Source organism: Bufo bufo, chromosome 2 (assembly GCF_905171765.1).
Source record: "Bufo bufo chromosome 2, aBufBuf1.1, whole genome shotgun sequence".
Lineage (NCBI taxonomy): Eukaryota > Metazoa > Chordata > Amphibia > Anura > Bufonidae > Bufo > Bufo bufo.
The window spans coordinates 38,326,866-38,340,244 of record NC_053390.1 but is presented as its reverse complement, the minus strand read 5'-3'; the positions used below and the strand labels follow the sequence as shown (position 1 = coordinate 38,340,244).

At 45.5% G+C, this 13,379-nt stretch overlaps 1 protein-coding gene across 2 annotated transcripts in view; it reads left to right on the top strand.

Annotated features, from left to right (window-relative positions):
* Positions 1 to 274: 274 nt before the first annotated feature.
* Positions 275 to 13,379, top strand: part of OSMR (oncostatin M receptor) — a 122,304-nt gene continuing 109,199 nt past the window's right edge. Inside the window, exons 1-2 of one of the 2 annotated variants that reach the window (XM_040420951.1) lie at positions 275 to 462; positions 12,948 to 13,119. The gene's annotated coding sequence lies outside the window, so the exon portion shown is untranslated. The remainder of the gene's footprint in view (positions 463 to 12,947; positions 13,120 to 13,379) is intronic. The other variant, XM_040420950.1, reaches the window with a different exon arrangement.

Genomic DNA, 13,379 nt, shown 5'->3' with positions numbered 1-13,379 from the left:
TAGTATAGAGGATCTGTCGGCTCTCCTGTGTGGTGTAGTATAGAGGATCTGTCGGCTCTCCTGTGTGGTGTAGTATAGAGGATCTGTCAGCTCTGCTGTGTGGTGTAGTATAGAGGATCTGTCGGCTCTACTATGTGGTGTAGTATAGAGGATCTGTCGGAGCCATTAAATATGACCAAATGAAAAAAAAAAACATATTCCGTCTGGCTCCAGCAGTCGCATGATTCACCGCCTCTTCCTGTAATGCCGCCCCCATCTTTAGTAGCTGCTGGGATTTCTGGATTCGACAGATGAATATTAAGGAAAAGGAGCAGAATAAACTTCTAGGAGAAAGTTTCCCTCGCTGCTCTGGTGGATTTCACTCCTTCTCTTCTGCCGTTCCTCGTCTCATTCTTTCATGTGACCTTCAATTGAGTCGGAATTTTTGGAACCTGCTCAGGAATTCTTGAGGACAAGGCGTCGGTGAGTAGATCCGCGTCCTATACAGAGTAATGTATACAGGCTCCGTGTATGTTGTGTCCATCCCTCTCCTCGTGTGAGCACTCGTACGTGTCCGCCGCGGCCTGGTTCTCATTGGTTACGACACTGCAGGGAAGTAGACGCAACGCCGAAAAACTAGGAAAGACCAGGAAAATAGTATCGTTGCGCGTTGCAGCATGTTTTGTACGAATTCCAATGCAGCAGATCTGAATTTGTCACATGTTACAAAGCTGAGTTTGTCGTTCTGTGATCTTATACTTTTGTAGATGGGATTTTGATAGTAAAGGTATTTATATGTGTCATCACAGAGAACCCCTTTAATATGGGAGACCCCAGGCAAACAGCTGATTTTTATCTGAATGTGCTATCGGCTGCCGATTTTTCCTACTGCTTGCATGTAGAGTGAGGGATTCAGATTATTACGGAGGTTGCAAGTCTCAAACCTCCTCTATTATGTCCATACTGCTAAGGGCAGGACTTATGTACATGCGATGTTGGTGGACTATATAGACTGGTTCCCAACAGATCTCTCATGGCATGGGGGCTACACTGGAGCCCATGGTTTGGACACCTTTCATTAAGGATTAGAAAACATGGCTACCTTTTTTTTTTCAAAAACAGCGCCACAACCTGTTCTCAGGTTGCATGTGCTATTGCAGCTCAGCCCCAATAATCTCAGTGGAGCTGAGATGCAATGTTTTTGAAAAGAAAACATCTATGTTTTCTCATCCTGGACAACCCCTGGTGTTGAAAGCGTTAAAAGTTCTTCATAGGACGACCCACCTAAAAAGAGGCTTGTGTTTGTATGACTGCGTCCATGTCTGTGGTTCTCAGGGGGATCCTGCCCACGTAGAGGTCTATAGATAGTGAAAGCTAAACCGTAATGACTGTACGTGCACCACTGATGTGTTTCAGCATTCACTTCCAGATACGGTTTTAAGGGTGCGCCCACAGGCGGTGTAAAGGCAGAGGATATCCCGCAGCGGGATTTTACAGAGGCACTAAACTGGAGAAGATTGAAAACCAATCTCATCTACCTCGCGCCTGCGCCAGAAATCCTCAGTTGAAACTGACCTGGCGGTGGTTTCCATCACGAGTTTCACCCTTAGCAATGCTTAGTGGCATATTGCTAGGATATGCCACCAATGTCGGCCGACAGGTGCGGGTCCCACATCTATCTCTTGAACGGGAGCCCCAAACACTGCGCAAGAGCGGCCAACCTCCATTCACTTCTATGGCAGTGCTGAAAATGGTAGAGCGCTGCTCAGCTATTTATGGCAGTCTGATGGCGGTAATGGAGAAGCTGCCGCGCTTGTGCGGTGCGCTCTCCATTCACTTCTATATAAGCTCCGGAAATAGCTAAGTACGCTCGCTCGGGCTCTTTTCAGAACTCCCATAGAATTGAATGAGAGCGCGCAGTGCAAGCGCGGTATGCTATTTGTCACAGGGGGGGGGGACCCTGTGCAAGCGCGGACCACATCTCCAATCGCCTCTATGTTTCAGAAATAGCTGTGCCGGCGCTCTGCTATGTACAGCACTCCCACAGAAGCGAATGGAGGGTGTCTGCACTTGCGCTTGTGCTCATGTTAACTTTGGGGTCCCAGTCTAGGAGATAAGTGTGAATCCCAGGGGTGAGACCCGCACCTGTCGACATTGGTGGGATATCATATCAATGTACCACCAATGTGAGAGATGGGCCCATCCCCTGTAAAATCTGCAGCAGAAATTCTACCCCGCAAGTCCACATGCACTTGACTTTGCGGATCCCGTCTGTATGCCATCCACTTTTATTAGCGGGTCTATGGACCAGTATAGGACGTTCTATAATTTGCGGAGCGGACCAGTGGATGCGGACAGCACATGAATGAAATCCGTGTGCTGTCCAGTTTACTTTTGCTGGCCCGTGAAATGAATGGGACCATGCGCAATCTGCAAAAAGTGCAGTTTAGACATGGAGGAAAACCGTATGAGACCCTAGGGTCCCTACCACAGGCAAATTTGGGCTATTTTTTACCACCTGCATTTTTTTACAAGTTTTTGTTGCTTAATTTCGAGCGCTCCGTGCATTAAGGACCACAATTTGCAGCCCCCAATATACCGGGCAACGTCCGTGCGGCGCCCCGGGACAGATCGAGACCCATTCAACTTGAATAGGTCCCCGTGATCTGTCCGCACCGCGAAAAAAATAGAGCAAGTTCTATTTTTTTTGCGGTGGGAAGGCACAGACAGAAACACCACGGGAAGCACTCCGTAGTGCTTCCGTGGGGTTCCGATCCGTGCTTCCGTTCCGCATCTCCATTCAAGTGTACGGGTCCCGCATCTGTGATGCGGAGTGCACGCGGGCCAGGGCCCGTGTATGCGGACCCGCTGTATGCGGGCCGCAATACGGCACGGAAACCACAACGGCCCTTTAAAAGGCATTTTTCACCTATGAAAAAAACATAACAAGAGGTCCAGCATGTTGAATTTTTGGAAAGAAGCCAAAAAAGGCAAAAAAGATGCCTCCTAATGAAAAAATAAATCGCTTCTGCATCCTGTGTTTCATATTTCCTACAGACCTTCAGCTAACATCTGGAGCTGGCTGGTTCTGTTGCAGGTGCAAGAAATGACACAAAAAACTTCAAAAGTGCAGAAAATTCCAGCAAAAACTACCAAAAAAGTCAATAATAATAACATATTATACAACAGAAACAAGAAAGTACAAGAAAATATACAAATGCATTTTTGTTTTTAAATAGAATACAAGTCAAAGTGGAGGAATGGTGTTTTGTTTTTTTGTTGTTGTATGTTCCCCTTAAACTAAATTGAAGGGGTTTTCTGAGCATTTAATTTTGATGACCTTGCCTCAGGATAGGTCATCAATATCTGATTGGTGGGGGTCTGACTCCTGGCACCTCCACAAATCAGCTATTTGAAGAAGCCACAGTGCTCGGATGAGCGCCACGGCCTCTTCGCAGCTTACCAAGCACAGCGCCTTCCATTGTATAGTGGCTGTGCTTGGTATTGCAGCCCAGCCCTATTCACTTGAATGGAAATGAGCTGTGTCTATGCCATGTGACCGATGAATGTGATGTCACTGTCCTAGGAAGAGTTCAAAGCACTCACAGAGCACTGCAGTCAAAAAACTCTAACCTAAACTTACCCCAAAACAGTGCATCTAAAAACTTCAAAACTTTCTGTGTTGATGCAAAAATGTAAAAAAATTTGTGAGGTCCAGAAGGGTAAAAAACAACCTCATCCTGAGTTAATCCCTAGGAATCCCTTTCCTAGTTATTGCCAGCAGCGTCCTTTCTTGATGAATTTGCTGCTGTCACCGCTTACTAGATCAGACTTGTCTGCAGTGACGTGAGTGACGTGCATAAAGGAAGGCAAATGACATAATTTCTAGAGAATTGACCACCTTCCCCCTACAAGGACAGAGGATTTACTCATGCACCTAGTACGGAGCCCACAAGAAGGGAGGAGCAGATAAGCATAGCCATTTTAGATTTCTGTGGGCTGTGCGGAAATGAACAGTGACCGCCCCCTTCTTTTTTTTTTTAAACTCGTTTTATTGAACGAATCATTAGAGAATTACAGATCATAGTACACATGAAGATCAATGAGACATTCAAATACAAAGTACAACAAAACAGTACCATATTCATACTAACATCCGCTTCAAGTTACACTTCATAGTTATAATGGATGCATAAAGCAGTCATGACAGGTAGGACATATATCTATAGTGTGTATACAAGCATTTTACCTTAACATTGTATTAAGGTTATCTATAAATCTGGGAGCTGAATACATCGTATGCATGGATGAACACCAAGATCCCCATACTTTATTAAACTTCTGGGAACACCCTCGGTTTTTAAATACAATATTCTCATAGGACACTACGCTGTTCACAAGTACTTTCCATTGGTTAATAGAAGGTCGTCTATCACCCATCCAGCGAATTGCAATAGCCTTTCGTGCGAGAAATAGTGTTTCTCTTAAAAATATTCTACAATGATGTGGGTATACTTCCTCGTCCAGAATACCAAACAAGCACACCTGTGGAGTCAATGCCACAGAAGGATGCGTGAGTGTATTGAGGAAATTTATAATGTCAGACCAGAAGTTTTGTATATATGGACATTCCCATATAAGGTGCCAAAAATTTGCCCCTTCCGCGTCACATCTGTGACACCTGGAATGTGTCAATTTGCCTATCCTTTGTAGCCGCACGGGTGATAGATAACTTTGGTGGACAATACATAGCTGTATGAATTTATTGTTGATAGATGGAGAAACCAACACAGAGGATTCTAATATATCATTAATTTCCTCATTAGTAATACCTGGTATTAGTGCTTCCCATTTAGATAGCACCAAGAGGGGGGTTCCATGCATTTTAGTATTCAGTAGGTGAGTGTAGAGGCAGAGATAAATCCCTTGGGGCCCTGGGAGCGTATGACACCAATCAGTGGATACTCAGAAATGGATATTGTAGTATTTCCGAAGTGAGTGCTCATTGCATGACGTATCTGGAGGTATTTAAAAAAGGATGTTCTAGGGAGATCATGGCGATCCTTCAATTGTTCAAAGGAATTAAACACATTACTGGTGTACAAATCCCCCAGTATACCTACCCCATGATCTCTCCAGAACCGTCCATCTATTCCTATGCGAAGGGAAGGAAACATGGGGTTATCCCATAGAGGTACCTCAGGTATCAAGTCTGTGTGAGAGTGCAGTTTCCTGCCAGCTTCCCAGACCTGGGCGGCTAGTTTGTGTATAGGTAGGAGCATTCGACCAAACAGTTTTGGTTGTTCCAGTACTGACCATAATGATGAGATATCTAAGAACACCGCTAACTGTTTTTCCGCTCTGGTTAGAGTACCCTCGGAGGAAATCCATGATCTTAGCTGCCTCATTTGCCCTGCCAGGTAATACAAATATAAATCAGGCAAGGACATACCTCCTTCACCTTTTGGCCTACATAGCACATCAATAGACAATTTACGTCTGTTATTACCCCATATGAATGGAGATAGGAGAGACCTGAAGCGTTGAAATATTTTTTTGGGCACTATGCAGGGAGCATGCTCCAGAACATATAGCCATTTAGGCAAGATAATCAGTTTGATTAGGTTAATTCGACCCGAAACAGACAGAGGAAGTCCACTCCAAATCCTGAACTTATCCGCACTGTAGTTCAGGAGAGGCTGTATGTTGAGGGTGTGAAAAGACGTTACGTCTTTGGTAATATGGATTCCCAGATATTTAAACTCAGATACTATAGGTAACTCTGTATTCAAGAGGATGGAGATAAGGTATACAGTGGAAATAAAACAGATTTAGTCCAGTTAATCTTGAGACCTGAAAACTGACTAAATGTTTCAATGAGATGAGTGGCTCGGGTAGTGTGGATTCTACATCTGACATAAATAATATCATGTCATCCGCATATAAACCCACTCTGTCCTCTTGATCTCCTATGTGTATCCCCTGGAATAGGGCATCATCTTATTCGAATAGCCAGAGGCTCAATCGCCAAGGCAAATAATAATGGTGACAGTGGGCACCCTTGTCTGGTCCCACGGCCCAGATCAAAGTTCGCAGAACTCATACCGTTCACCAGAATACCAGCTGAGGGATGCTTATACAGTACTGAAATCCACTTAATAAATGCTGGACCTATCCCAAAACATTCTAAAGTCGCCAATAGGTAGGGCCATTCCACTGAATCAAATGCCTTAGCTGTATCTAATGAGGCAAGGGCCCAATGTTTTTTCCATTGAAGGCCAATCTGGGTGACCACCTGTACTCTACGTATATTATCTGTCGTGACCTACCGGGCAAGAATCCAGACTGATCGGGATGAATAAGATTTACTATAACCCCATTCAGTCCTGTGCTAAAATCTTAGCTAGAATCTTATAGTCTAGATTCAATAATGATATGGGTCTGTATGATCCGCAATCAGTCGGGTCCTTGCCCGGTTTGAGCAATATTACAATAGTAGCCTCATACAGTGAAGCCGGTAGGACACCCTTTGAGAAGGAGTCATGGTACATTTGCAATAAGGGATTTACCAACTGATCAGCATATCTAGAGTATATTTCTAAAGGTAGCCCATCCGGACCAGGGGATTTTCCATTCGCTAAATATTTGATGGCGTCCACTATTTCCCTTTCCAATATTGGACCTTCCAAAGATTGAGCTAAATCTTGTGAGAGCTTGGGATAGTTTAACTCCTGCAGGTAAGTATTGACTGTTTCCGTAGTATAATTAACACGAGCCTCATATAGATCTTTATAGAATTCACGGAAGCGCTGAGCTATAGCCTCTGGTTCCACTATTATAGTTCCCCCTCCATCTTTAATACGCAGGATAGCAGGAGACGCCTGGTTCTGGTGAACGATATGAGCCAGCAACTTACTAGACTGATTGCCCAATTCAAAAAAAGATTGTTTGGTGAAAAACATTTTACGTTGAGCTTTTTCTTGTAGTAACGTAAGATAACGTCTCCCAACTTGTAACCACTCCTCCCTATTCTGAGATGTTGGGTCCGCAACATACAGCCTCTCCCTTCCAGCACATTCCTCAGCCAGGTCTCTTTCTTGTTTAGCAGAATTCCGTTTGATAAATGAAATGGACGATCTCAGGCATCCCCTCAAATATGCCTTCAACGTCTCCCATACTATCGACCTATCTGTATAGGCGACATGTTCAGACAGAAACATAGACAATTGGTCTGGGATACGATCTGAGGGCGGGAACAATGTTAACCAGAAGGGATGCACCCTCATGGAACGTCCCACTCCCCTGGCAGACATTAGCAAGGACAATAGTATAGGGCTATGATCTGATACCCCTCTCACCATACTCCACCTGATAGGAGAGTGAACTCACTGTGGAGTTACCAAAGGCGTAATCAATGCGGGACAGGGAGTGATGACTTGCTGACTGGCACGAGTAGACCCTGTCATCTGGGTGTTTAAGGCGCCACAGGTCCTCCCACCCCACTTCCGTCATCAATTTAGATAGTGGTGAGTCTGTCTGAGACACCCCGTGGGGCTGTCCCTGCCCTTGAAAACGATCCAGCAGGGGGTGTAGGGTCATGTTAAGGTCTCCCATACATATGACTCGTGCTGTGGGAAATGAGGCTGCGAAACATATTGCTTGGTGCAATACTTGGAGGGAAGAGGGGGGAGGAATATAAATTCCTAGTATAACATATAATATGCAGTTAATGTATGCTGCCACAAAAATGAACCTTCCCGCATTGTCCACCTGTAGCTTCTCCACCTCCCATCTCAGAGATTTATGAACCATGAGAGAAACTCCCCTTGCCAAGTTGGAATAGCATGAGTGACTAGACCACTGAACCCAAGGCCTACATAATCTTCTAGTCTTATCATGGAGTAGATGGGTCTCTTCCAAACACAGGATATGAGGATTAAACCTTCTGATCGCTGTAAACACCATTGTGCGTTTCCTAACACTCCCAAGGCCCCTACATTCCAGGACATCAACCGTATTTCTGCCATTGTGGTATATTAAAGTGCACGCTTCTCCTCCCATCCTTTGTCATACACATCCGTTTCCCATCATGACCCTGCAGATTCTTCACATAGTGTATTGGTACAAATATAAGCATGAAATGGTAGCTATAAACTAGTAAACACCAAACAATTAACATTGGTTTCAAAGAGAACATCATAAAGATGGATCCAGCGCCAAGCATCCAGGGCATTGTAAGTATGCAGCAGGATGCCCGGCGGTAGATCCAGTGTGGCACACAAGTACACGGGGTGTGCTACTGGTTAGTTTAACCTATCGCACTGTAATATGATAGGAAGGATAGGAGCTTATGCCCCAACTTTGCACTTTACAAGCACAGTTATCTGAGAGGGAGGCCCCTCATTCTTATACCAACAATCACACCATCTTTTCCCCATAATCAGTATGTTATAGAACACTGCATTTACTGCTGAGATATACGCTGCGTACAGCCGCTAGAATACCATGGTATTACTTACAGAGGTATCATGCCGTGGACACATATGACGCAGAAAAACTGCATAGAAGATGATAAAAGAGGAAACTAGCAGAAATGGCATAATACTATAGCTTGAGTAAGGCACATCGGTTATGCATGAGAGGAAAAAAAGAAAGGAAAACCTAGGTAGGCAATAGCATCGAACAGGGGCAGAGAGTGTTCATCTCTGGGGTCTTGCTGGCGCGGTTGTCCGTCCAACCAGGCCACAGCCTCAGCAGGATTATTAAAGAACTTGATGGAGTCCCCATCCACTACCCGTAGCCTGGCTGGGTAGGCCATAGAATAAGGTATGTTTAACTCACGAAGACGCCTCTTAATCACTGTGAACGTTGCTCTGCGCTTCTGGAGTTCTGCGAGAAGTCCGGAAAGAGCATAACCGTTGCATTCTCAAAGCGGAGCTCCTGCTTGCGTCGGGCCAACTGCAGAATGTGATCACGATCCGCCGATGTCAAAAGGCGCGCCAGCAATGGCCGCGGTGGAGCTCCAGGCGGTAAAGGCTTGGCCGGCACCCTGTGCGCTCTTTCTATAATAAAGGCAGTGGAAAAGGCAGCATCCGGGAAAGTGGCACGCAGCCATGTTGCTACAAAATCACATGGGTTATTTCCCTCTGCTCGTTCAGGGAGTCCCACTATGCGCAGGTTGTTGCGGCGTGAGCGATTTTCGTAGTCGTCACACTTTTTGCTGCCAATAATCCACCTTCTTTCTTCCAATTCAGTTAGGCGGGCAGGTATTGGGTTAATTGGTCTTCTGCCGTGGATACACGATTCTCCACTTCCGCAATACGATCCCGCATATTCTGCATATCATGTCTCAGGAGGCCTATATCTATCTTTACCTCCTCCATTTTCCCAGACATAGAGGAGCGGCAAATAGCAATCGCCTGAAGCAACTGGTCGGTTACTTGCTTGAGTGAGGGCTCAGCATCCGGTGAACCTTCCTCACTAGGAGCAGGTGAGACACTCCGAGAAGCAACCACTTGTGCGCGTTGTTCAGAGCCGGCGCCATCTTTGGGGATCTGCCCTGGCAAACTCTCTGAGTTTTTCAGTCGCCGACTGCGCCTTATTGCGTGCCATCCCTGTTCTCCCTGTTTTACGGGGACGTCCCGATCTCCTCTCCTCCGTGGGGTGATATGATTGCGGTCGGTAAGTTCAGATAATGGCAAAGTCAGGGCTTCAGTGACGGAGCTCAGTTATGCACGTCCGTCCATGTTGCGCTCAGGCCACGCCCCCCCCGACCGCCCCCTTCTTAAATAGTGAGGGGGTCAAGGGTGTGTGGTTGGGAAGGAAGCAGGGGAGCACTATGAAATAGCATGAAAATGTTACATGGAAACCAACCGCAGCTGAAGAAACATTTTGTAATGATTAGCAGCCCTAAAATAAATGACCCCTTACGTTGCACACATCTCTCCTCCTCTGTATTTACTTACCACAGCATATAATTTACTAGAGAGCTGGTCTCTATGAAGATGGCTTGTCCAGACTGGGAGAAATCTGGAGGTTTGTCCAGTGACTGGAGAGATCTGAATGGCTTTGCCCAGTGACTAGAGAGATCTGGGTGGCATGTCTAGTGACTGGAAGATCTGGATGGCTTGTCTAGTGGCTGGAGAGATCTGGATGGCTTGCCCAGTGACTAGAGAGATCTGGATGGCATGTCTAGTGACTGGGAGAGATCTGTGATGGCTTGTCTAGTGAATGGAGAGATCTGATGGCTTGTCTAGTGGCTGAGAGATCTGGATGGCTTGTCCAGCGCTTGAAGAGATCTGGATGGCTTGTCCAGTGACTGGAGAGATCTGGATGGCTTGTCCAGTGACTGGAGAGATCTTGATGGCTTATCTAGTGACTGGAGAGACCTGGATCGCTTTGTCTAGTGGCTGGAGAGATCTGGATGGCTTGCCCAGTGACTAGAGAGATCTGGATGGCATGTCTAGTGACTGGAGAGATCTGGATGGCTTGTCTAGTGGCTGGAGAGATCTTGATGGCTTGTCTAGTGAATGGAGAGATCTGGATGGCTTGTCTAGTGGCTGGAGAGATCTGGAGTGCTTGTCCAGCGCGCTGGAGAGATCGGATGGCTGTGTCCAGTGACTGGAGAGATCTGGTCGCTTGTCCAGTGACTGGAGAGATCTTGATGGCTTGTTCAGTGACTGGAGAGATCTGGATCGCTTGTCCAGTCACTGGGGAGACCTGGATGGCTTGTGTCAGTGACTGGAGAGACCCTGGTTCGCTGTCCAGTGACTGGGGAGACCTGGATGGCTTGTCCAGTGACTGGGGAGATCTGGATGGCTTGCTCGTGACTGGAGAGAATCTGGATGGCTTGCCCAGTGACTGGAGAGATCTGGAGTTTGTAAGGCTCCATCTGGCCCCATTCTCTATATATAATTGGTACCCGGCGGAGATTCGGTCGCATTCGATCAAATATGGGCAAAGCAGTTTTCTCCTGGCTGATTCTCGGCATATTGACGGAATGCTGCGAATCTCCACCTGATCCCATTATAGTGAATAGGGCCAGACACACGGTACAACTCCAGCCATGCTGAATGCAGAGTTATCTGCAGGCTGTTCCCTGCCGATTGCCGCTCTAGTGTGGAACTAGCCTTGCTAGTGTGGACAATATTTGTTGGACCTCTCCACCTCTATTTGAGCTGGTTTTTCTAATTTAAAATAAAATGCTTTTTTTAACGCCTCTTTTCCACCAGTTCTCTAAGATGCCAACCTTGCTGTCATCAAACGAGTGTCCTTTGTCCTCAAGATGTAGTTACACAATCCTGACCATAGGAGTTAGCTGATCTGTGCTGGCCATCCACTGGTGCAGACATCTACTCTCTGCCACTTACAATGCTGTTTAACACATCTCCTGAGGCAGGCAGTTTAATCAATTTATACAGTCATGCAAATGCAATCAACATCTGACCTCTATGAGGCTGTGACCTTGTGTTGATTACGATAAGCAGATTATGCTGAATAAAACATGAGTCATTAGTGCTTAATGCTGGAGATTTCTTGTACAGGTCCCTCCAACTGAGAAAGTGTGTCAGATCAGAGCTAGCCTTACTGACACTCTTCCCTCTATCCCGCCTTCTGTTACCTAGCTAGCTACCTTACTGCTTCTTCTTACTACTACCCTCCCTCTCATCTACCCCAGTGAGTGTCTGCCCCAGAGAGCAGCAAACTCCTTTCCATATTGACAAGGTATCTCAGTGTTGCAATTTGCTCATTTAGATGCAGGATATGGGCTTCCAAACATGCAATTTGCTCACATTTTGCACAGCGATATGCAGCCTCAAATGGCTGTTCAAGGACGCATACATTGCACAATATGTGCACTGGCACTGTATTGTCATTCATGGAGCTCATATTTGCTAAAAGGGATTACACCAGAACAAAAAACAAAGTAAACTACACTATGTAAAGTAAAAGATAAATAATTCCCTCCTAAAGTCCCTAAATCTAAAGTCCACTTAATCTCAAGTCACACACTTAAGACAAAACACACTTGGGATCAAAACACACTCGCAAGTTCCCAAACTCGCTTTTTTCATCTGCTTATAAGTCTACAAACAAGGCTTCTGTTTTTTTTCTCTGGTTTCAAAGTGCCAATCTTGGGGCACACTGTCATCCAATTGCTTGGGGTTGTCTTTGAATTGTCATTGAGTAGAGAGGAAAAGAAGTGCCACCCCCTGTTGCGATGGGAGCAGTGCCGACCGATGATCAGTAAGAATGAGTATGTCCAAAATCAAGATGAGAAGCAGGTTCCTTGAGACAGAAGGGTTAGTGCTGCCATGACAGAAGAGGAGCCAAAGTCCCTTGTCCATACTGGAGCAGGGGGATTGGTAATGCCCCGGGAAAGTGTGACAACTGAGAATAGATAGACCCCAAGCTAAGGCATTTAAGACCTAAAGGCCTAACTTCACCTCTGAATCAGTGATGTCCTCATGGGATATCTCAGCTAAACATAAAGGACTTTAGTGAGAATCGATATGCTTATTGTGCTTCTGGGCTACAGACGTGAAACCGCTGTGTATGTGCCCTCAATGAGAGAAAGCACCAATAGGTGTACAATACCCTTCAAGAGACTGCACCTGCCTTGATTTATATGCCCTCACATTGCGTGACCTACAGCCATTAGACTGTGCACCCTGTGCACGTGTTGTGTTAAAGTGCGAGTGAATTTCTGTGGAAACACTGCGTGTATTATAGTGTACAGTAATGTTTGTTTTGCTGCAAAGAATTTCCGTGCCTCCGCCTGCCTTGTTTCCACACTTAAGCCTTAAGGTGCACTACTACCTCCCTTCACCTAATATTTCATAGGTAAAAGGGACTATCCTGAGGGTACAAGAGATATGAGGCCTTCAGAATCTGGAGAATACTCAGATTCCTGTGTGATCTCCTCTCTACTGTACATATAGTAATGCTTGCCTTTTATCTGGCTCTAGGTGATCTCCTCCCTCTCTATGACACACCTCTCTGTGACCTATAAAAGCCCATCCCATCCTTGTAGGTATATCTAACATGAGGAGCAGAGTGCTATCATCAATCTATGTCAGAAGCAGTAGGATCACAACCAGCTATGTAAAGGAGTTGCACATACTCTGCAGCAGCAAAATGGTAGGAACTTATTAATGGGGACAACTGAATTACCAGTTTATTTTGAGTGTAAATTAAAAAACTAAATAAAATGAGTCAAGTCCATAGCATTAAGGGGTGCAAACTTGTAATAGATCTTATTTAATGAACACTTGTCACCATCTTTTAAACATTAATCACATATTTTCTTAAAGTGATGCTCTGGTAACTTATTGGACTTTAGTTTGCTTCCTTACAATTACTACTGGTCCTCAGGGCAAGGCTTACAGAATGTACGTCAT